Source organism: Cervus elaphus, chromosome 31 (genome assembly GCF_910594005.1).
Source record: "Cervus elaphus chromosome 31, mCerEla1.1, whole genome shotgun sequence".
Classification (NCBI taxonomy): Eukaryota; Metazoa; Chordata; class Mammalia; order Artiodactyla; family Cervidae; genus Cervus; species Cervus elaphus.
The window spans coordinates 33,999,803-34,026,279 of record NC_057845.1 but is presented as its reverse complement, the minus strand read 5'-3'; the positions used below and the strand labels follow the sequence as shown (position 1 = coordinate 34,026,279).

The window sequence follows — 26,477 nt, the reverse complement described above, 5'->3', positions numbered from 1 at the left end:
TGGGGAAACAAAATTGATTCTCAAATTCAAAATTATCTTACACATGATGTTTTAGAATGCCATGGTTAGCTGGAATTTTATGATATGATGAACCTGGAACTTTCAAGTTACAAATCATGAGGCCATGTCAGAAAAAATCTGTTTCTGATTTCTTGAGTTACAGCTCACATTTTCCTCTTAGCTCTGTCTTGGTCTTTCTGAGATTAATTTGCAGGATATGTTCAGTAGAAAGAGCAAGACATTATTCACTTAAAATGTAAGATAAAAATATCTTTTTTTTGCAGTTGGTATAAAAATGTCATGGTCTTTCATTATTTTTCCCACACTTATTGAACAGGACATGAAATTTCAAAGTCTTAGGGGAGACAAAAATTCTTTGTAGCAACTTAAACATTTCCTTGGGTTTGATAGCATTATACGCTTTTGGAGTGTGTAAGCTAGAGAGATTCAGCTCATTAGCCAAAGCTTATAATCTGCTAAATTCTCTGTCATTTGCTCTTTCAGGAAAGTGTCATTTGCTTGGCAAAAGAAAAGTGTGGATGAGGCAATAAGAGTTAACTCTGGTACTTCACAGCCTGATACAATAGAACAAACTATGTTAACTAGATTTGTTTCTTTGCTTGCCACTAGGAGACTCGGTTTAAGTTTTATTCCATGATTTAACAGTGTGTAGAACTCTGAGCATGAAAAGCGTTAGTGAAAGTGTTAGTCACTCAGCTGTGTCCAACTCTTTGCTACTCTAGTCCACCACACTCCTCTGTCCATGGAATTCTCCAGGCAAGAATACTGGAGTGGGTTGCTATTCCTTTCTCCAGGGGATCTTTCCCACCCAGGGATTGAACCTGGGTCTCTTGCATTGCAGGCAGACTCTTAACCATCTGAGCCATCAGGGAAGCCCTTGGATCATGAGAAAGAGCAGCCTATTAACATTATCCTCAGTGTCACTTTATTCTTCCCTTCCTTTATTCACCCCTACTCAGGTACATCCTCATTTATTATTACTTTTATTATCTAGTATAACTGTTGCTATTATTTGCACTATATGTATTATATTAAGTATTTGAATACAGGCAAAGTTTAAATAAATACTATTAAATTGCTGGAATCTGGGAAGTTGTGAAGCTCAGCCTGTTCCTCTGCTCTGACAAAGATACAAAGATTTAGGGGATAAAGTGTGTAGCAGGAGGAGGACTCCTAGGAGAAGCAGAACAAAGGGGTCTGTTCATATTCTCAAATTAATAAAACTCACTGTGGTGGAAGGTTACCACCATAAGAGTTCCTGGAGCAGAATGGTCCTCAAAACATTCCGCTCATGATTTCAATAGGTTCAAGGTAGCCTCCAGGTAGAGGTAACCTGAATCTCTAGCAAATCCTCACTTCTTACAATTGGCAGCTTACTCCTAGTGGGAAAAACTTTCAAGACTAGAGATACACTTGCCTTCAAGATTCTAAAATCTCATCCTTTTCTCATTCATTACTCTCTAAAATAAAAATCAAATATTCAACAGGTCAAGTGCTTCTTCACAACTTCATCAGGTCAGGCAGAGTTTCCCTGTTGGTGGGGAAAGGATTACCCATGTAATGGGATGAGGTACATACTTCTAAACCCAGAACCTTTCCTCTGATTCCTGCCAACACGCTGACAATTCTGTCATCACAGATGAAAATCTTTGTGTCAACGCACTAAGGCTTGTGATTGACCACTTCGGGGGACATGTTTTGACAAAGCAACATCCCACATTAATTCCTTATAGGATGTCAGTTAACCAGAGAGTAGTGTTTTCAAAAATTTGCAAAAATTGGATACTGAAATACTCCTGGGAAGATTATATGATTTGGTACTGAACCAAACATTAACAGCAAGTTATTAAAAGCAAAAGCTTAAAAAAAAAAAGCTATAAGTAGAAGCCATTTATGACTGTTTTAGAGTCTTATTACTATGAATACACCAGGTACTGTCCTGACTGTGGTGCTGGGAGAAAAAGTGACAGTAGATGGAGCAAGAGACGATTCCTGCCTTTACTGGGAGTTAGCAAGATGGAAGAAGAAGGGTGTTCTTTGCAGAGGAAAGCATGTGGCTTAGGCATGAGAGGGACTTTGGGAAGAAACTTAAAATCCTTCTGCATCTCAAGGACCAGGAAAGGTGGTCTCTCCTGGTCAGTGGAGGGCGTTCCTGTGGGGTAGAAAATGCCCTGAGAGGGATTGTGTCAGTCCAAGGTCATTGGTGAGATATTGATGGGTTTTGCATAAACTTACATTTTATGAAGATGTCTCTAAATGCTTTGTGGAGTATGAGAGAGAAGAAATAAAATTGGAATCAGGGGGGAAAAAAGTGGCTACTGCAGAAATAGTCAACAGCAAGGATAGTTTTTTCTCTTATGTTTATTACTATTTTGCTAAGAATTAGACTAGGTTTATTTTATGAATAGGATAAAATTAACCTGAAGACCTAACTCCAGGCAAATGTTAGATAAAGATTTAACTCTCCATGAAGCATGGCGTTCACCTTGCATCCCTTGCTCTCTGTACACTGGAATATGGCATAGTGCCGGCATAGTGCCATGGTTTCATTTCCTAACTGTGAGCTGAAGCACCCCATGGCACCACAGTGCCCTCACAAGAATGCTATGGAACAATTTAAATTCGTCAGAGAGTCAGAGCAGTATTTGTTGAACACCACATGAACTACTAGCCAGCGATAGTTCAGGGTTTCAATATTAGATCGCTACACATTCCTCTCTGTGGTGCCATTACTTTGTGAATCTGGGGTTTCAGTAACTGCTGTGATAAAAAACAAGTACCATGTAAATAACAATGTGGAAATCATATGCCATTTTTTTCTAGAATCTTACTTATTTTGACATTAAAAAAAATATAAAGGAACTTTTTGGGTTTTTATTTCTGTTCTGTTCTGTTTTGTTTTTTGTAAGATTCACTATCATCTTCCTTCCTAACCAGTTCAATTATAAGAGAATTTGGATATTCCTTGTCATTGTTTTTTTTTTTTCTTTTTTCTTCTTCTTCCAGTTTTATTGAGATATAATTGACATACAGCACTATGTAAATTTGGAGCTTCCCAGGTGGCTCAGAGGTGAAAAGAATCCTCCTGCCAATGCAGGAGATTATAGAGATTGGGTTCCATTCCTGAGTCAGGAAGATCCCCTGGAGTAGGAAATAGCAGCCTGTGCCACTATCCTGGCCTAGAAAATCCCAGGGACAGACGAGCCTGGTAGGTTATAGTCCATGGGGCTGCAGAGGATCAGATACAACTTAGCAACTGAGCATGCACTATATAAATTAAAAATGTACAGCATAATAGCTTGCCCTGATTTCTCTTCCACTCTAAGTGCCATGGCTGCAGTGAGCAGTGGATTCCTGGGTGCTCTGGCACACAGTATGCATTCATCCGCTGAGGTCAGATGTCCTTAGTCTTTTGTAATGGACTACAAGAAGACTGCCCCACATCTGCCATTTGCCCTGAAGCAGACATCATCTTGACTGAGCTGGTCAGTAAACCAGCCGTCCGCCAAGAGATAGATATTGTCTCTGTCTTCTAAACCTGTTGGCTAAACAAACATTCTTTAAATGGAAGAATGTCTTTTTACAAAGGTCTGCGACAGAGAGGAGAAATAAAGACTAATATATTGCTTTAAACATTTTGTTTTCAAATAACATTTCAATTTTCTTGCACTAAACAATGATAACATTATAAATTTGATGACAAGCAAGTAGAAACCTGCTGTAGGCAGTAGATGGGGGGGCGGAGAACAAGGCATCTATAAAATTTAATGGAAGCCTAAACTTTGAGAATAAAGTGAGAACACTGAAACATTATTTTAAAGTATCCCATTTATGAACCAACTTTGAACTCAGTTCAGTTCAGTTCAGTCACTCAGCCGTGTCAGACTCTTTGCGACCCCATGAATCACAGCACGCCAGGCCTTCCTGTCCAGCACAAACTCCCAGAATTTACTCAAACACATGTCCATCGAGTCGGTGATGCCATCCAGCCATCTCATCCTCTGTCATCCCCTTCTCCTCCTACCCCCAATCCCTCCCAGCATCAGGATCTTTTCCAATGAGTCAACTCTTCGCATGAGGTGGCCAAAGTATTGGAGTTTCAGCTTCAGCATCAGTCCTTCCAAGGAGCACCCAAGACTGATCTACTTTAGGATGGACTGGTTGGATCTCCTTGCAGTCCAAGGGACTCTCAAGAGTCTTCTCCAACACCACAGTTCAAAAGCATCAATTCTTCGGAGCTCAACTTTCTTTATAGTCCAACTCTCACATCCATACATGAACACTGGAAAAACCATAGCCTTGACTAGACGGACCTTTGTTGGCAAAGTAATGTCTCTGCTTTTTAATATGCTATCTAGGTTGGTCATAACTTTCCTTCCAAGGAGTAAGCGTCTTTTAATTTCATGGCTGCGATCACAATTTGCAGTGATTTTGGAGCCCAAAAAAATAAAGTCTGAACTAGTAGTTCCTAAATCTTTCTTCTCCAGATAGCTTTAAAAATCAGTTTCTATGAGTCAACCATAGGTCTACGTATTAAAAATAAAGTTAAAATTTAATTTTAAAAAGTTCCCGAGGAGAATCTGATTTGTAGTCTTAAGGGAGCATGGAGATCATGTAGTTCTGAAGGATGATCTCCAAGTAGAAGAGTGAAGTTGAATCAAGGTGACTTGTTTATCACCTCCAGGAAGTACAATGGAATAATGATTGTACTTAAGGAAAGCATAAAATTAATACATCTTTCTACACTGTGAAAAATGTGTGTTAACAAATAGTGCAGTGTCAAAATGTAAGGAGAGCCCAAAGAATACACTCTTCTATGTCAATTCAGAAATGTACCATGAATTCTTGGGGACTCAAGTACTTGTTTATTCAAAAGGTATAAGTTGTGGAAGCAGCACATCAGGCAAATACAGGCTGACGAAATTGACTCCTTATGTTTTTTATATCTTTGTATCCACGCTTATGTGATTAATAATTAATTGTCCCAGATACATTGCCATTAAGATGAAAGTGTCCTGGATTAAATAAGCAATTCAAGACCCATCAATATTTTAGATTCTTTCTCTCCTTCTTGGTGACTCACGCTGCCATCCACTCATATCTCTTCCTAACTCACTGATAGATCCTCCAATTTTCTTGAACAATTTCTCTATCAAGTTCACAATTTACTTTTCTAATCAAAATCCTATAATGACCTTGGGAGATTCCCATATCCAACTGAAAGAGACATTCAGAAGTCCACGGCTCTATACCAATGGCTACAAACTCGTAGCTCCAGACTTGCATATCCTAGTATTAAATATTAAATTCCAATCTAGCTATTATTTCACTGCTTTAAAACCTTTCCCATTCTGACCTAATAACAGCTAGGAAAACCATTCATATGGCCTTTCACTCTCTATTCCTCTTAAGTCCATCTGTTTGTTTAGTTCATTATTCTACTTTTTATTAAAAATCATTGCTCATTAGAACCCTTGATCTCTTCCTTTCACTTTGCTTGCATAATCTCAGTGCCTTTGCTTCTTCAATCAAAGAATCTGTACATTCATTTAAACATGGCCTATTCAGAAATCCAAGAATAACAATTAAAAAAAAAATGTAATTTTGAACTGCTACAAGTTCGTGGAATCCAATCTCAGTTGAACACTGAATTTTCTGCTCATTATATACTCTTTCTACATGATCCCAAGCTCAGCTTTAACTGATTCTATACACCCAATGGGCTTCCCAGGTGGTTGCTAGTGGTAAAGAACCCACCTGCTAATGCAGGAGATGTAAGAGAGATAGGTTCGATCCCTGGGTGGGGAAGATCCCCTGGAGGAAGGCATAGAAACCCACTCTAGTATTCTTGCCTGGAGAATCCCGTGGTGGGCCACAGGCCATGGGGTTGCAAAGAGTCAGACATGACTGAAGTGACTTAGCATGCACGCACATACGCCTGATAGCTATTCTGAGTTCCAAATCTGTATATTTAATCATGTGTTCAATATTATGTCTCTACTTAGAGATATCAAATATACAAGCTTAATATACTTAAAACAAGCTCACAATTATACTTCTACCACCATTACTTATCTCAGTAAATATTTCCACCATCTATTAAAAGTGTTTCTCTAAAAACTTATATGTTTGGTAACCTAGCTTGTGACATCCTGTTCTTTAGTCCATAGAACCAAAGAATTAGAAAAACTGATTTACATGTTAAATTATTCCACCTTTCTGTCAGTAGTTCTAAAAGCTTTGTCTAAACCATTGTCACCTCTTATTAGAATAGGTCCTTAACCTTTCTCTCATTGTCCTCTCTTGCCCATCTCATAAATTTGTTCCCTTATAGCCAGAAATATATATCTGATTATAGTATCAATATTATTTTTTGCCTAAAACTCATTAGTTTCCTTTTTCCTTCTTCTTTCCCTCCTATGTTCCCTTCCTTTCCTACTTCTTTTCTTCATTTTTTATTTTCTTCTGTTATTCTTAGGATACAAGCTCAAATCTTAAAAATAAGTTGAAGGCTCTGCAGGATCTAACTACTACCCAACTAACTACCATTTACTTTCATTCTATTTTGACAATCTGTGTTCCAGTCCGAATGGTACCCTTTCTGGATTTTTTGAATAGCCACCTTCCTCTTCACTTCAGGACTTGTGTACTGGCTACATCCTGTTCTTGAAATACTTTTTTTCATCCTTGTCTTTTCATTCATTCCTCAACATCACATCTTGCACAAATCCTTCATATCCAGCAAATATCACTTCCCAAGGAAGATTACCTATGAGAACTTCTTGAAGCAAAGCAAGAGAGTACTGTGCATCTTTTAAATAGCATTTATGAAGGCATTTACAGAGACTTTTCTGGTAGCCTAGTGGTTAGGATTTTGGGCTTTCAGTGTTGTGACCTGGGTTCAATCCCTGGTTGGGGAACTGAGATCCCACGAGCCATGCAGTGTGGCCAGGAAAAAAAAAAAAAAAGACACTGACTATCTCCCTTGTTTTTATTCAGTCTCCAAAGTTTAGCATAGTGTCTGATAGAAATAGATGATAATTATTTCTGGAAAGGAAGAAGACATGTTTCCCAGAAATTGCAATGTGTTCCTCTCCAATGTCTTGTCTTTTTTTTATTTCTAAGGCATTCATTTCAAAACTTCACTGCTTTCTTAAAGATCCCTTCTATGCAAATTTTTTTATCCATCTTGGAAAACTGTCTCCCCTACTTCACAGATAAAACACAGGCCATTAAGTAAGGTCTCTCTTTACTTTTCCTGAACACACTTCCCATTGTTGGCAAACTGGTCTCTGCCCATTATTATTATTATCTTCTCTCCTCAGTCTCATCGTACAGAGAGTCTTCTGTGATCAACACTAATGCTTACAGTCAGATATAACTTATATAAAGTATACTATATTTTAAAATAATGTTAGATTTTATAGATAGATTTACAAATATATTATATAAAATCATGACATTTTGAATATTTGGGGATTTATTTTATCTGCTTATCTGTTTTAAAAAATATAAATTTTTTCAGCTTCTTTTTTTTGCTAGCTCTCTTCTTAACCATTAAAAAGATGTGCTATATTTATATTATTCTTCAAAAATGGTAATTGAGTTTATGCTGCCTTCTATCTGCTTTGTATCTCTACTTTTCTTCTCAGACAATGCTCTTGATAGTTTCCACTGACTTTCCCTGCCTTTTACCTCCCATTCACTTTTCAAATTCTATAATCTGACTTTTATGCAATCATTTCATTGAAACTGCTTTTTCAAAATTCACCAAATTCTCCCAGTAAATAAAACAAAAAACGAAAACAGTTTTCATGTGCTATCACACTTGGCTCCACTGAATCATTTGGCACTATGGACCTCCCTGACAGTCCTAAGAATTTCACACCCTAAGCTCACCAGACATCATCTCACCACCCTGGCCACAACTTTGCATCTTTGTATTCCTTAACATAACCTTTAGATCCTTTTGTTGTTGTTGTTCATTTTGCTTTTTAAATATCAGAGTATAAACTTTAGCATTATTATCTTTTTTAATTTACACATTTAATAGAACATAATTTTAATAAAAGTTATATTTAATCAAAAGCTTACACTTCCTCTACAGAAAACTCTGTCTAAAATCTGTATTTCTGTCCTGGATAATTTATATTCTATGTTCTAGTTAGTAATTGAACAACTTCACTTAGCTCTTGGAAAGGTATTTTTAAAATTGCATGTTTAAAAGGAATATATCTCATTTCCCCTTAAAACACCTATCTTTTATTCTTTACTCTGATAAAGCGCACCAAATACCCTGGAATCCAAGTTGAAATCCTGGGAGCCATTTTGGTCTTTCCTACCCTTTTACATAAAGTATTTTACTTCATCACTTACAAAATCTATCAGTTTTACTTTCCCAAATCTCTTGGCCTTTCCCTCTCCTCCATGCCTTGGCCACCTTCTCTTCTCCAAGTCCTCATTTTTAATTACCTGGATTTCTTCAATGACTTCCTGCCTTTTCTGTCTTCCTCAATCTGCTACTATCACACCCTTCAGACTGCATGGATAAACATTTGAAGATGTATCTTTCACCAGTGCTTCCTCTTTATGCTTAATGCTAGCCAAACTGAGTGTGTAACACTGTATCTGTAAAATGTTGCTTTGCACATTCTACTCTTCCCTTCATCTTTCACATACCCAAATGCATATCCAGTTGCATTTGAAGACATTTATCTTCCAGACAAAAACATTGTTGAAGGAAATGAGGAACCCTTATTCCCTAGGTTCTCAGAGAAGGTCAAATTGCACTTGCCAGTTTAGAAAATCAGCTGCAGAAATAACAAAATCTAAATTGTCATTCTGTTTGTTTTATCTCTACGAAAACAGGAGTATCTCAAAACAGAAGTGAAACATGTATGTATCACCTGCAAGAATTACACATGTATGCTTCTCTACTACCATTTCATAATTATTTAAATTATGCTTATCCTGTCTATATCTGGTGAGATCACTCATTTAAGAAGCCTCTTCATTTAATATTCACCTCACCCTTCTCTTCTTTTAGGTTATGTGTTTTTTTTTCAGTGAAAGGTAGACCTTGTATACTACTTATCATTACTGAATGCTTATTGTAAAATAAAGGTTCAAACAAATATATAAAGAATGAATTGATGAAAAATTATATATTTGTTTTCTTCTAAGGGCTTGATTTCCCTGGATTCATTGATATACTAGTTTTCCTACTGATCAGAATAAAGACCAAATCATGGACTTTGATGACTATTTTTAAAAGTACATGAAAAGCAAAAAACAAAACTAGCAATGAGTGGCTTAAGGAGTGTGAAAACATCACCTTCACTCCATTTTAAATTATTATATCACAATTTCAATACTACATGGATGGCTTATATTAAGCAAATACTATGGAGGCAAAAGTTCAATTGACTAAATTTTAAAAATATCCCATTTTTTAAAAAACCTAATATATTTTATTTGGGATTTTCTTAGAATATTAATGTTTTTTCTTTTCCCAATTAAAAATATTAATGATTGATTCCTGGTCAATGGCAGTTTGAAATAAGGTTTAAAAAAATGGAACAGTGATGAGAAAGATATATTTGCAGTACTTTATCATATCTAGATGGTTCTCACACTTATAATTATGACTCCTGGTTTGCAGATTGTGGCTGTATAGTCAAGAAGATGTTAAATTTAATGGTTCTAGCAAATCAAGTTGTAGTTATGCAAATAATACAATGAGCTTTCACTGAGGGTTCATCCTGGAGGCTTAAATTAATTCTTTATTCAGGTAATTATATTTATGTTGTTTTATCTTCTTTGTGTCTCATTGATCAAACTTTGAAAGTTTTTCCCTTTAGTTTTTGAACACTTAAGCCTTTAGGTGTAATTTCAAAGAACACTTTCATTTTAAAGTCAAATTGCACTGAGAGAAGACTTGACAGCCTAGGCCTTGGATAGACTCTAGAGAGGTCATTTATGGAAGAAAGATAAAACAATTACTGCTCCACTTTGATAATAAAATGAGGCTTTCAGGACTAGGATGGGGTAAAGGAGAGATTAAGAACAGTAGGAATGATCAACAGTGTAAGGACAGGATTTTCAGAAGAAATCCTTTATCTTGTTTTAAGATTTAACTAATACATTGCTAAAACTAGATATTTAGGAAAAGCCAGTAAAATAACGAAACCCAACAATGTTTTGCTCAGATTTAAAAATGAGGTCCCTGTCAGGTTGAGGTAGGGATGTACAGAAACTAACATATAAAGTGTATTTGCTAAATTTTATGAAGAAGAATTTTATCTCAGAATATGATGGCACTAGTGGTAGAGAACCCACCTGCCAATGCAAGAGACACAAGAGACGTGTGCTCAGTCCCAGGGTGAAGAAGGGAATGGCAACCCACTCCAATATTCTTGCCTGGAGAATCCCATGGACAGAGGTGACTGACAGGGTACCGTCCATAGGGTTGCAAAGATTGGTCAGGATTGAAGCGGCTGAGCATGTCTGTTATCTGTGTATTCCTAAAAGAATAGTAATAAGAGCTCTACACAGGTATAGGTGTTTCAAAAAAAATTTGTCCTTTTACATGAAGAAGGTAAAAAAATCAAAAGAGATGTGGAATTATAATCATTCACATAGTAAGATAATAATAATAGAAAAGTGATGAAGAAAATGCAAAATGGTTTCACATAAACAATTTTTAATAAATACTAAACATATATATTTTTTAAAAATTTCTAGGATAATATTTATAAAATGTAGCAGTTTGTCTCAAGCATCTGAGATAAAGAGCAATCTTTTCCTTCATTTTGTGTAACAGTTTTTAAACTAATTTATCTGTGATAAACTTGTTTAAAGTAAGAAACATAGAAAAATGTTTTAGAATTACTAGGAAGACAAGAAAAAATTGAAATTTAAGTAATCAATGAGAAGTAAGTCTGCTAAATCTTGAATGTGTTTAGGTAATTTCCCAAACATTATATAGACTAATTTACTGGAGGAGATTAAATATATGTTAATCAACTGAATTCATTAAAGGGCTGTTTTAAGCTAAGTGGCTTCATTAGGTCAATATATCAAAGACGAATATTAAGTTGTACTAATTATGGTAATAAAATATTTTAACATGAAAATGGTATCACTTGAAATTAACAAGCCCGGATTCTAAAAATGATTAATGGTATATAACTTCAACATAAATTGTAATGATACATCCTCCATATTTAGCAAATCATCCATATTGTAACAATACCAGAAAATCAATACTCAGTAACCTTATGAGTAAATAATGTAATCATTTTAGAGATAAGGAAATTGGAACTTAAAGTATAACTCACACATCATGGACCAGGGATCAAACCTAGATGTTTCTTCTACTGAAGAACATTTAAATGCCTGTTAATATTTTTTTAGAAAGCTAATTATAAATTAAATTACTTTTATTTAAAAAATGTTTCTGATTTGACAACTGATAGGTCGAACTGAATAATAAGGAACTGCAGTGGGACTCTTGTTTTATGTTATTCACTTTAATCACATGGCAAATCCTTAAGTTTTAGATTTTGAAGAGGATTTACATGATTTAAAGGATGATCTATCTACCATACATCATAGCCTTCACTTAGTAATTGCCAGTTAATCTCATTGCTATTCACAAATGTGCAGCCATTTTTGTCCTATGTTGTTTAGTTGGTTATTTGGAAGAAAATTGTTAATAAACATTATAAAATCTAACAGTTACTGAGTACTTGCTATGAGTAAAGCACTTTTGAAATACATTAAGTGTATAAACATTTAATTTTAAAAACTACATTATAAGGTTGATGCTATTATAATTTACCATGCGTTTTAGATTGGGAAATGGAGGCACAGAGAGTTTAAGGAAGGTCACATACCTGGGACAGCAAAGTGGGAAAAAGAGCCCAGATAATGTGAGTCCAGAAGCCATGGTTTTCATCATTTTTCAATAATCATTTTAATTAAATGAACATGGATGTCAAACCACAATAGTAAAGAGCATCAAAGTTTGTCTAAGTTGTGGATTTTGGCAAAGTGATTGTTCATGAGAGACCTGAAATCAGTTGAAGAACTTGAAAATGGACCATATACATTAGTTTTATGGACATTACAGCTAGAACTCAATATTTATTTTACTAATATAATGTGATGTTAGAAATTTTACAGATAGGACAATGTTCAGGTATATAAAAGTTTCTGAGAAAATACTGGAGGGAAATTAGTGTGCAAATTGAAGTGATGGGAGTAGAAATGGGCATATGGCTAAGAAACAGTGGCCAAAAGACCAAATACTGAGGTCAGGTCAGTTCAGTTCAGTTCAGTCGCTCAATCATGTCCGACTCTTTGCAACCCCATGAACTTCAGCACACTAGGCCTCCCTGTCCATCACCAACTCCCGGAGTCCACCCAAACCCATGTCCATTGAGTTGGTGATGCCATCCAACCATCTCATCCTCTGTTGCCCACTTCTCCTCCTGCCCTCAGTCTTTCCCATTATCAGGGTCTTTTCCAATGAGTCAGCTCTTCGCATCAGGTGGCCAAAGTATCAGAGTTTCAGCTTCAACATCAGTCCCTTCAATGAACACCCAGGACTGATCTCCTTTAGGATGGACTGGTTGAAACTCCTTGCAGTCCAAAGGACTCTCAGGAGTCTTCTCTAACACCACAGGTCAAAAGCATCAATTCTTCGGCACTCAGCTTTCTTTATAGTCCAACTCTCACATCCACACATGACTACTGGAAAAACCATAGCCTTGACTAGATGGACATTTGTTGGCAAAGTAACATCTTTACTTTTTAATATGCTCTCTAGGTTGGTCATAACTTTCCTTCCAAGAGTAAGTGTCTTTTAATTTCATGGCTGCAATCACCATCTGCAGTGATTTTGGAGCCCAGAAAAATAAAGTCAGTCACTGTTTCCACTGTTTCCCCATCTATTTGCCATGAAGTGATGGGACCAGATGCCATGATCTTAGTTTTCTAAACTAAGGTCAGAGTCTGATAATTCATTTCTAATCTTTAAGCTTTTCAGAATATTCAAACAGAAATAAGTTGGAAGTGAAGAATTAGGTTAAGTAAATTACTGACACTATTTCAAGTGGCAAAGGAATTGTATCTATAAGTTCTCATTTTAAAATACCAGAAATTGTACTGGTCCCTGAAATCCTGGTAGAGGACCCAAACTTGAGAAACACCTTAGAATTCACAGTGCCCATTAGGGTAAGAAGAAATGAATTTATTTGCCTGAGATTGCATGTCCAGAGGTCAAGTCAGGGGCACAGAAAAATATTCTGTGCTCAGAAGTTACTTTTACCATCCCACATTGAGTCCAGATGCGGCATATCTTGTTAACCTAGTAATCAATATTGGGTCTTGCACTATTTTCAGTTTTTAGTAAAGAATAATTTCTTTAAAATTATTACTTTAAAAACCCCACATTGATGAATTATCAAGGAAAAATCCTACACTGATATATTACCAAACTGAATAGAAAAATTAGAAATATGAAAATGTGTACTCAGTCATGTCTGACTTTTTGCAACCACGTGGGCTATAGCTCCAGACCCAGGGATTGAACTGCATCTCTTGCATCTCCTGCATTGTCAGGAGGATTCTTTATCATTGAGCCACAAGGGAAGTCCAGAAGTATGAATATGAAGTAGTAAAATGAGCCCTTAGAACTTCCTTCTCATTTACATATCATTTTTTTCCAACTTGGAATTAAGATGGAATATATCTGGATTTAAGTTGTTAGAGTAAGAGAAAAAAAAATATATGTGTATATATATGAAGATTCATTTTTGGTTCCCTAAAGCAGCATTTTAAGATGCAGTGCTCAATTGCCAGTCAACTAACTCTCAAAACTTGGTGATAGAAAAACTAGAAATACCAGAAAAATTAGACTGTCATAGTTCGTCCTTTTGAAAAACTATTCTAATATCCTACTCTGAACAAAACGTTCTGGCCTGTTGGTGGTAAAATGCCAAGGGACACAAGCTATAGCCTGGGCTAACGAGTATTCAGTTCAGTTCAGTTTAGGTTAGAGTCAAAACAAGCTGAATTGTTTTTATTTTACATGCTTCCAATCTACGAACTTAACTAAATTAATAATGTACACATACTTTAAAGACATCAAAGGGAGATACATAACATTATATATTAAAAACTGTGATTACTCTTTCTAAACTCTTCTCTCAAGAAAATGATTTTCTATTCTGAAAAGCTATTATCTCAGGACAGAAAATTATTTGTCTATGTGACATGAAAATATCTTAAATAGAAAGCTAATAAGACATACCTGTATCAGCTTATTGTTAATTTATGGCTAGCTCATTTTTAGAACTTTCCTCTTGCAACTAATGTTTTCAAGGCTCTTAATTCAAGCAAAAGAAATAGTCTGCATCCATACACATAGATTTGAGAATATTTCAAATGAGGAATCTCTTGCTACTCAATGAATAAAATGGATACTCTTTACACCAAGATTAAAAATGATTTTCTCTTTTGAAGTAAGTTATTTAAATAATACACACATATCTATTTTTAGATTTCTTTGTGTCTAATAACAAAGCCAACTCTATCAAGCTTCATAATCTGCCCTCTATCACCTAAAGTGTTGTCTCTTTCTAACTTCAGCCTGGAGAGGAAAATCACATATTAAAGTGAACTGGGAAGGTGGCTGGTTTTACCACCATTTCTAGAGCCATCACTTGTTTTCTGTTATGTACTTGTATTGTGCATGCCTGTGAGAGAAATCCAAACCTAAAATAAAATCTGACATTTAATCACCCTTAGTGGACAAATTAGATAAATTATTCTAAGCGAATTAGATGCTGTTCTAAATACGTTTCCCCTCTTTATGCTATTGGTCCCCAAATCCATCCTCCATTCTTTTTTTCTTTTTTTTTGCCTTCAGCTGTGCTCTAGAAATCTGACTTCCCTGCACTGCTTCACTTAAGTTACTTAATCTCTGATATTTCAGAAGGATTCAATTAATGGGAAGTTACTGGAAGGCAGGAGAAGACAGGGAGATCTGAAATTTATCCCTATGCTGTATCCTTTGACTACCTCTCTTTGCAAATACAACCCCTTTTCTGGCTCCAGTTCTTCTCTGGCCAAGACTCTGACCAAGATAACCTGTTCACTTCTTTGGTCTTTCAGGCCCAGGACTTGTTAACAACATTTTGCTGTTGTAAAATAGCAAATCGATTGTGCTTCTCCTTTATGAGTTCTTCAAATTCTGCCTATGCTCCTGTGAAAGTGTCCTCGTTAAAAACCCTTCAGCTACCTTTCAGGACTGCTGTCAGTTCCTGTTGACATCTGAGCTACACACAATCTAAATGAGTAAAAAATAATAATCTTATAATCAGTATTTAGGAAACATGGCTTCAAGGGAAATAAAATTATTAAGACCATCGTAATTTTCCTAGTTTGACACAGACTATCCTCGAAGAGCGCCGTGCTTCTTTACTACAAAACCTTGGACTTACACATCAAAAATGGTTCAAATGCTTTTGGAAAAAAAAAAAAAATGTTTCTTAGGGAATCTGATGCAATTCTTCATGTTAATTCAAAGTTCATTTCTCCTTTCCTACTTCAACCTTCATTGATTAGCATTCCTTGCATACTAATGGATAAAATAAAAGGGCCCCGGGAATATTTGAGTTCATCTCTTTTTCTAAAGTGAAAAATAACTGGTTTTAAATTGGGTATTCCCATTTATTTTATTGAATGCTTTGAACAGAATTCCCTTTACACTAATGTAATTCTTTAAACAGTATTGGTGAAGAAAGTTTAATTTCTGTTCTTACTCATCTCTTAGCATTTATAGTAACTTTATTGACTCTCTTTTAACACTATGAACTCAGATTTTTATGTGAAACTGCTATATTTCATTTGTCTTGACAGGTTTCCTGGCAATAATTTAAACCTGTGCACCTAACTGAGACACTTGCTTTTTCTTAGTCATTTTTCTTAATAGTTTTATAAAGACATTCCTTTAGTTAAGAGTCAGTGTTATCACAACTTCAGCATAAGCAATTCTGATACTAAAATCGTATAAATATTATGTATGTATTTGAGAAGCTGTTTGGAAAAATCTGTCTCCTTGCCCTGCGATCATCTTACATATACTTTGCATCAAGTAGCTTTTAATTTTCTGGCCATAGCTTAATTTAAATGAGTACAGAACATTAATGGGAGATTATTTGAAATCTAAAGAAATAAGAAACCACTTATTATTGAAGCAAGAGGTGTTTCAAAATATTACAATTATCCCAATACTTACTGCAATTTCATGAACTTATATTTAATAGATTGTGTTAGACCCTTTTCAGAAATCATGCTTTGTGGCATTTGCTCTTATTTACTGTCCTGGCAGAAAGTTCCAGCTGAAGTCAAGGTCACCTTCTATCCCAAAGTTGGTATAATTAGTACCAATTCAGTGTTTCTCCAAGCTTATACAGGAGGTTATTAACTGTGTTTCATGTGGAGTGTCAAAGAAGCAAGGGCAATGCCGGCAATCTTTTCAGCTTCAAAGGCACAGCTCATAAATTTAATTCATTGGTTAGTAAGAAAGATACAACCAGTTTATTTTATTAATGATTTTAAAAATAATTTCAGAGATGTTCTGGAAATACATTTATTCATATATGTAGGCAAAATTTTAAAATAAAAGACAAATTATCCTCCTAATAATAAGTAACTCATTTAGTCTTAATATTTTATGTGATGTGCTTTCTGGAATATAATAATTATGGAAATTTTTAAATTAATATTTATATGTACTTGCATATTATATAAAAATGAAAATGGCACATATTCTACTATGGAACATTTTCTTTCTTGGAAGTTGTTTTGCAGGAAATGTATACATTATTAAATTATATTAAATCTAGATTACCATAAAATCAGTTAAGACACTCCCACAGTCATAGAAGTAGAAACAATAGAACTGCTTATTTAAAAGAAATATAAATTAATGGTACAAAGATTTCTGTTTAAATTGATTGAAGCCAAAGAAATAAATAAGTTTAAAATGAAGCTCTTAAAAATATTTGATGTTTTAAATTGCACAAGCCACAAGATTGTCCTTGGAAAATAGAATAGAGCATGAGTGTTTTGCTTCCCTTACTAGGTGGTATGGGAAAGAAAATATGAATATCAGTTTCTTCAAATATTTCCTCACTGCCATAAAGAATAAGAAAATATTTAAAGATTTTCAAACTTTGCCAGAGTTCAACTTCACACAAGTCCAAGGCAAATGTTCTATTTAGTTACAGAAATGGTTATACATAACAAGGGATTCTTATTCCAAGGAAGAGCTACTACAATAGAAAGAATAAATTTAGCATCTTGGGCTCTCTTGGAATAACCTAATCTGAAACACTGTTGCTATTCCAATGTGTGGGTCCTTAGCTGACAAAGAGACCAGGACCCCAAGTCATCACTCCCACCCATGTCTGACCTGTAGTCACTCACAATATGGTACTTGTAGCAAGATTGACCGTGAGCGTTCATCCTGCTTATTCTTTCCAGAGTATATACTGTGCTTATTCTTTCCAAGCAAGAAGCATTTTAAATATCTATTTCCATTAAGAACTATGTTTCACATATTTAATTTTGAAACAGAGTCAACTTTATATAATAATTATTGTTTTGTAAAAGACTAGTGGAAATTTAGCTACTTGGTTGGAGAAGGAAATGGCAACCCACTCCAGTATTCTTGACTGGAGAATGCCAGGGATGGAGGAGCCTGGCGGGCTGCCATCTATGGGGTCACAGAGTCCGACACGACTGAAGTGACTTAGCAGCAGCAGCAGCAGTTTAAATGTGGAACCTTGTCTTTTTGCAGATAAGCAGGTCCCTCTATATGGACCATCTGGAAACTGAACTATTACTTCATTTTTTCCAAGTTTAGAAAAGCCCAACATATTGACACTTAATTTTTAAAAGCTCACAACACCATGCAAATTGTGTTTTATTACCACCAATAAAATCAGAAACATTTTTAATAGCTAAACACTCATAATACAAGCTCATAAACAATTTCTTGATTTGCACACTTAGGGATTTAACTGTGTCAAGATGATATATTTTACCATTGCAAATGCTCTATTTGAATGCATTTATTCTGACAAATCAGAGCTTTAATGATTTTACTCCACTCATTCTTTCTCAGTGCTAGCATTCTTTTTTCTTTTATTCTGAAAGATGTTTCTTTATCTCTTTGTATTCTATTTTTTAGGTATCTGTGCCAAAAGAGGGAGGAGGGCTCACATTAATGAAACCAAATAAAACAAAATATAGATTAGATTTTTTGACATAAAAGAAATAAACTTTAGAAGCACAAATCAGATCATTATTGCTTTTTAACCTGATTTAATTAAATAGATGATTCAGACAGTAGTTTGATGTGCTCAGGTATGCATTTTGTGTTTATTTTATGTTAGCATATTTTATTTTGAAACCAGAGAAATGAAACAACAGTTGAAGTAACGGAATCTGCATACAAAACTATTATGTCACAAACAACATTGTAGGCAATTACAGTTCATTAAAAATGCCCACATTAAATATGAGTTGAGTATTATAATTCATCTCAATTTCTCTATGCTGGCACAAAGTAAATACTTCAGCAATTTATTTTCATTGAATACAGCTTAGCTTCATGCATATGATTTTTTTTCCACAAGTCACTAAGATTGCTTCAAGAAATCGTTAGAGAAGGGAGATCTTTCAAATGGCAATATTTGGGGATTACACTTAATAGGATTATACTTAATGGCCAAATATGCTCCTAGATTTATAAACATTTAAGTAGTCAATTTTTGTATGATTTTTAAATTACAAGGGCAGCATATGGGCTAAAATTTATGGGCCTTTAATTCTAGAGTGGAGATATAATCACTGCAGATGTATGCTAAAATTCATTCAATTCTACCTGAATAATCTGAAATATTTTACTTAATATTACATTTTCAGGCATAAATAAATTAATGTGTAATTTAATTGTGAAGAATTTGTATTAAATTGTGCTGTGTGCTTAATCTCAGTCATGTCCGACTCTTCTCAATCCCATGGACTGTAGTCCACCAGGCTTCTCTTGCCATTGGATTTCCCAGGCAAGAATACTGGAGTGGGTTGCCATGCCCTTCTCCAGGAGTTCTTCCCAACCCAGGGATCAAACCCAGGTCTCCCACATTGCAGGCAGATTCTTTACCTTCTGAGCCACCAGAGAAACCCTATATTAAGTTAATGTTTGAAATTAAGCTTTTGATCACAGAGACATACAGTTCAAAAGAAATCCATCTTGAATAAATGTATTGTCAGCCTAGCAAAACAACCAGGTAAGAACTAGGCTGCCCCACCTGTAAACTTCTTATTTTCAGAAATCCCTGAGTAACCCAGACAACTGATCACATTGAGAAACTGGCTCTCCCTTCCTATGCCTAATTCCCATTCTTACAATTCAAATTTAGCAGTAATGATGCGAGCCCACAAAACTCTAGACACCCAACCTTTGAACTCTAATAAAGCCAGAGACCAAGTCTGTGTACTGTCTCTGTCTTTCTGACTGTGACTTCTCTAGGTGGTCCTTTAGAATCTGTGAGTAGTAATTTTGTTCCTCTACATTCCCTGTTGTTTTTTTGCTGAAGTGCATCCAATGACCATATTAAGAACAAGGGCTGGTCCAACCATACTGGCCTCAGTGGAGGAAATGTCTGTAGGTGCTCCTAAAAGCAATAGGAGCTGAGGCAACTGCCTCAAGGAGTCATGGCCAAAAGCATCATTATCAATAGGCTGGGACCAAAGCCATAACTCATCTCTAAATTTTTTGATATTGGTCATATTTTTCTGGTTATAGATAATTTGATAATAATTGATTTGGTAAATTTAAAAAATATATTTCTTAAGAAAAAATTTGCAGTGCCATTCTGAAGTAAGGTTCCACTCCAATTACCTCATTATAGTTAATAAATTGGTTGTGATTATAAGCAAAATGGTACAGTTTTATTAACAAAAATTATTTTTCCATTTTTAAGTCTGATGTAAAATAAATCAATACTTGAACCAATAATTCATTTGGATTTTTATATGGATTGTATAAATGATGTCATCATCACTTTTAGGATTTTTTTTTTCCTATCTCAAACATTGAAATGCATGAAGTATTTGAACAGGACAGGGAGTATATTAGATATTTTATACCTTTTCTCCCTATATGTCATTTCATTTCTGCACCTGTAGTTTACTTAACAGTCTTACAGAGGCAGAAACAGGTAACAAGTAGGCATTTAGGAGTTTTTCTGTCTTGGTAAGCACAAAGGCTTGAATGGTGAATTCTACTTTTAAAAATCATGATAAATAGACATAATCACTTATTTATCTCACTATGTCTCATAGATATTTCCTGAATTTTCAATATCTTCATATCATGATCTATAAATGAGGGTGCTGTTAAAGATTCTTAGATTATGAGATAGTTTATATAAAACTGAAAAGGTACAATATGATAAAAAATTTTAGGGCTTCCCTGGTGGCTCGGTAGTGAAGATTCTGACTGCCAATGCAGGAGACACAGGTCCCATCCCTGATCCAGGAAGATCCAACAGGTTGTGGAGCACCAAACCCATGTGTCACAACTACTGAGCCTGTGCTCTATAGCCTGGGAATTGCAACTACTGAGTCCACTGCAAATAAGGAAGTTCACATGCCCTAGAGTCCATGCTCTGCAACAAGAGAAGCCACCGCAATAAAAAGTCCTTGCACTGCAACTAAAGTGTAGGCCCTGCTTGCTGGAACTAGAAAAAGCCTGCATGGCAATGAAGACCCAGCACAGCTAAAACTAAGTGAGTAAAGAAGTTATTTTAAAAAATTAAAAATGCTTTCATATAAACTATAAAACACTGATGAAAGAAATCAAAGAGGACACAAACAGATGGAGAAACATACCGTGTTCATGGATTGGAAGAATCAATATTGTCAAAATGGCTATTCTACCCAAAGCAATCTATAGATTCAATGCAATCCCTATCAAGCTACCAACGGTATTTTTCACAGAACTAGACCAAAGAATTTCACAATTTGTATGGAAATACAAAAAACCTCGAATAGCCAAAGTAATCTTGAGAAAGAAGAATGGAACTGGAGGAATCAACCTGCCTGACTTCAGACTCTACTACAAAGCCACAGTCATCAAGACAGTGTGGTACTGGCACAAAGACAGAAATATAGACCAATGGAACAGAATAGAAAGCCCAGAGATAAATCCACGAACCTATGGACACCTTATCTTTGACAAAGGAGGCAAGGATATACAATGGAAAAAAGACAACCTCTTTAACAAGTGGTGCTGGGAAAACTGGTCAACCACTTGTAAAAGAATGAAACTAGAACACTTTCTAACACCATACACAAAAATAAACTCAAAATGGATTAAAGATCTAAATGTCAGACCAGAAACTATAAAACTCCTAGAGGAGAACATAGGCAAAACACTCTCCGACATAAATCACAGCAAGATCCTCTATGACCCACCTCCCAGAATATTGGAAATAAAAGCAAAACTAAACAAATGGGATCTAATGAAACTTAAAAGCTTTTGCACTACAAAGGAAACTATAAGTAAGGTGAAAAGACAGCCCTCAGATTGGGAGAAAATAATAGCAAATGAAGAAACAGACAAAAGATTAATCTCAAAAATATACAAGCAACTCCTGAAGCTCAATTCCAGAAAAATAAATGACCCAATCAAAAAATGGGCCAAAGAACTAAACAGACATTTCTCCAAAGAAGACATACAGATGGCTAACAAACACATGAAAAGGTGCTCAACATCACTCATTATTAGAGAAATGCAAATCAAAACCACAATGAGGTACCATTACACACCAGTCAGGATGGCTGCTATCCAAAAGTCTACAAGCAATAAATGCTGGAGAGGGTGTGGAGAAAAGGGAACCCTCTTACACTGTTGGTGGGAATGCAAACTAGTACAGCCACTATGGAAAACAGTGTGGAGATTCCTTAAAAAACTGGAAATAGAACTGCCATATGACCCAGCAATCCCACTCCTGGGCATACACACTGAGGAAACCAGATCTGAAAGAGACACGTGCACCCCAATGTTCATCGCAGCACTGTTTATAATAGCCAGGACATGGAAGCAACCTAGATGCCCATCAGCACATGAATGGATAAGGAAGCTGTGGTACATATACACCATGGAATATTACTCAGCCATCAAAAAGAATTCATTTGAATCAGTTCTAATGAGATGGATGAAACTGGAGCCCATCATACAGAGTGAAGTAAGCCAGAAAGATAAAGAACATTACAGCATACTAACACATATATATGGAATTTAGAAAGATGGTAACGATAACCCTATATGCAAAACAGAAAAAGAGACACAGAGATACAGAACAGACTTTTGGACTCTGTGGGAGAAGGTGAGGGTGGGATGTTTCAAAAGAACAGCATGTATACTATCTATGGTGAAACAGATCACCAGCCCAGGTGGGATGCATGGGACAGGTGCTCGGGCCTGGTGCACTGGGAAGACCCAGAGGAATCGGGTGGAGGGGGAGGTGGGAGGGGGGATTGGGATGGGGAATGGGTGTAGATCTATGGCTGATTCATGTCAATGTATGACAAAACCCACTGAAATGTTGTGAAGTAATTAGCCTCCAACTAATAAAAAAAAATTAAAAATAAAAAATGCTTTCAAAGGAAGCATACCATGCAAAAATAATATTAATTCTAGAAATCACATCAAGTCATTTGGAAGCATTTTATAAATGATCATATTTAACTCATCAAAGTTTATCTCATTAAAAATTTATTAAAGTGATAAGAAAACCCCAAATTCATAAAAAAGTATATATGGATAGATGGATGGGTAGATAGATACAGATACAGATATATAGGTATATATCTTCTAAATTAGTTGATAGGATTAATCAGGCCACTAGCTTTAAAAAGTTGCAACTTCTGTTAGCAGAAAATGTGCTATAGCAATGACATTTTGTAAAGAAAAATGTTTGAGAGATCTACAAAATGTTCAGATTTTAGATATATGATATAAATCAATAATACTATAAACTTCATAGACAATTTATTAATTGTTGCTATATTCAAGGATAGGTAAGTTCCATATGTTTTAATGCCATTTTATTATTTAATTTTTGACATAATTAAAAGTAGGCTTGAAATTAAAATGCAATCGGTACATTAACACCAAATAATTTTGTCAAAATTAGAATTATTATAGGAAAAATATACAATTTCATTAATTGTATGATGCAAATGTGAATATATTCACTCTACTCAAAAGAACTAAGCAATAATTGTCATACATTGAGTGCTGATTATGTTGCCAGAATTCTAATATTATTCAGTCCTCAAGACAATCGGAGAATTGAGTGTTTCTCATTTTTCTGATGAAAATGCAGGTGCTAAGTTTGGTTCAACATCTAAGACCAAAGACTACAGACCAAACAGAAGAAGTACAGCTCACACCTACAGATGTCTCCTGGACTCACTTATTCTCTGTCTTTCCCACTTCTGGTAAAGTTTCCTCCTTTCTCTGTCTTTTAGCACACTTATTCCTAACAAGATACTGCTAATTGCCAGCTTTCTTCCCTGTGGTTGAAGCCCTTCTTCCTGCACACAAGGGTGCATTTCACATCCAAACTGAAGAGATGTGCAGATTCTCAAGGTTATAACTGGCAATTTGAGTAGCTTCTTTTGTTCTATTTTATCTTGATTTTTAATCCAGCTGCAGCTATGAGTCTTCATTTTTAAACCAGATGTTAACCTAGAGAAGAAAACTCAGCAATCGCAGGGGTGGTGAAAGAGTAGAAATGGAGATATGAATGGTGATTTATTTGTGGTAATTTATTAAATATGTATGTACAGATAGAGATAAATGTTATATTTGTGAAATCTGAAGAAACGATATTTAAAGCTAATAAAATTAAATATAGTTAGTTTACTTAAGATGACTGAATGACAGACAGGGATGAAGCAGATAAACTTAAAAAAATTGACAAATTGAAAATATTTAGTCCTTAGCTTTTCTTAGACAACATATTTTTATTATATCTTTTAAATGATAATTGTGTAACATCTTTGGCCATTTTATAAAAAAATGAGTTCCACTAAAATATAATTGCATCTGAAAGCTCTAATTTAATAGGTAATGCATGGCTAAGTGAATATCATATAACTTATAAGTGGCAGAGTACAAAAATCATAAAATATTTATATATTGACAAAATTCCCAACTCCCTCAAACATGGACTAGAACATTAATCATGCAAGTGAGCTTAGTGACTTTCTTCAGTTCCCAGTTATTTGTTGAAGTTAGCAAGGAAAAATAGACGTTATACTAACATTTGATGTCAGTGTTACTATTTTTTCTGTATAAAATAGTTGCTATGAATTGCTTAACACATAAAATGTTTTCTTTTCATATATCTTGATGCCATTTGAAAAATGATGTTTCAACTGCTAAGTAAAGAAAGATGGAACGGGGTGTGTGTGTGTGTGTGTGTGTGTGTGTGTGTGTGTGTCTTCTTTGAAGTTTATTTATTCATGTGATTCTTTGAAGGAAAAATATCTTTTTTTATTATTTTTGAATTTCATGGTGTAAAGTTTACAAAACATTTTAGGAAACCTTTAAAAAATGAATTTACTTGAAAAAGCAGAAAACTGATTTCATTTTAGCAGGCTGATTAAAATGGAACCAGTAAGATTCACTTAAGATGCATGTGAATAAATATAAAAAACTGTTGTTAAGCACTTCACATTGAAATAAAATATTTTCTCTTATTTTAGCCTAATGTATATATGCTCACAAAAACTATGCATGCCAAATCCATGGCTAACTCATGTTAATGTATGGCAAAAACCACTACAATACTGTAAAGTAATTAGCCTCCAACTAATAAAAATAAATGGAAAAAAAAAAAGAAATAAAAAGGCATCCAAAATAGAGAGGAAAAAAAAAAAATATGAATGCCTTAACTAGTTAAGCCCAGGCACTGATTATTTGGGGAAAATGCATTAATTTGCTAGTGTTTTTAGATACAATATGCTTAATATGCATAATTTCAAGCCCTGGCATAGTGCTGTTTATATAATATATATAACAGGTATTTGATAAGTACATATTGAAGAAGAAATTAATTAGGCTTTTTTTGTTATAAGTAGGTCTTTTTTAAAAAATTAAACCAACATATCCTTTTCCATCAAAGTGATTTCTTTGTACACTTAGAACTTAACATTACCATAGAGATTTTGTGGGAAAGCAATAGCTACATTTCATCTGAATTACTGTTTGTAAAAATCTTTAAAAAAACAATAAGTAAAGCAAAGTAGAACATTAGATATTTTACATTTCATATATTATCATAAAGTGTTTTTTTCTTCATTTTTATTGTTTTTCCACCCATTTCATACACACTGTTATAAGAATGACCTTTAAACTGTTCTACTTTTAGATTTAAATCAAATAGAGTTTTTTTTTTAATAATACTAGGTATTTTTAATGATTTTTATTGTTATCACCATCAAGTTTTAGCTATCAATCGTGTACCCTGCATAACAGAACTTAATTATTAAAAATGAACACTTACCAGATACTAAAATATTTTTCTGGAACAAGAGAAAAAATACTACAAACACGAAGTAAAAGCTAGCAGCAACTCAATGTAATACTGAGAATTAATAAAAATTCTAAGAAACATAAGAAGTCTAATTGAATAGTCTTTACAAGTGAAGGAAAACAATGTTAAGTGTATCCCTGATGAAACTTTAGATACATATTTTTGTAAAGTCCTTATGAGCTCAAATTAAATTGCTACATTTAACACATATTAGTATAGCCAACATGACATAAAACAAGTACAAGCATGTATAAGAGTAAATGACAGACTTAAATAGGACACATTGTCTCTGAACATAGAAATAAAGTTTAAAATGTGTATTTCTATAATGTGCTCAAAAATCTCAAAAAAACTTTTCATTTCTTCATTATCTAACAACCACTTAACTACTCAGAAATGTTTTTTGATATTTTTGAACCATGACATAATGATTTTTTTTTTTTTTTTTTTTTTTTTTGCCCTTAAGAATTGCTTCAATATCTTTTTGGTTGCTGTGCTTCAGAAAAACAACTTATTAGTAATCAGACACCAGAAATTATTCCTAGAGCCAACCATCAATTCCTGTCATCCTGGATAAGCCTAGAACATTTGCTTTTGGAACACTCTCTAAGTACAAGAAGTAGCTCCACTCAGAAAATCACTTTAGAATGATATATTAAATATTTACCTAAAAGTTCTATGTGGTAAATATCTTATAATGACCCCTGTCATGCTAATTTTAGAACAAACTCAACACTGCAGCCATTTTAATCTAGTTGCAGAGAA

General features: G+C 34.6%; 1 protein-coding gene across 5 annotated transcripts in view; it reads right to left on the bottom strand.

Annotated features, from left to right (window-relative positions):
* Positions 1–26,477, bottom strand: part of CADM2 (cell adhesion molecule 2) — a 1,201,425-nt gene that overhangs the window by 55,704 nt on the left and 1,119,244 nt on the right. The window lies entirely within an intron of this gene.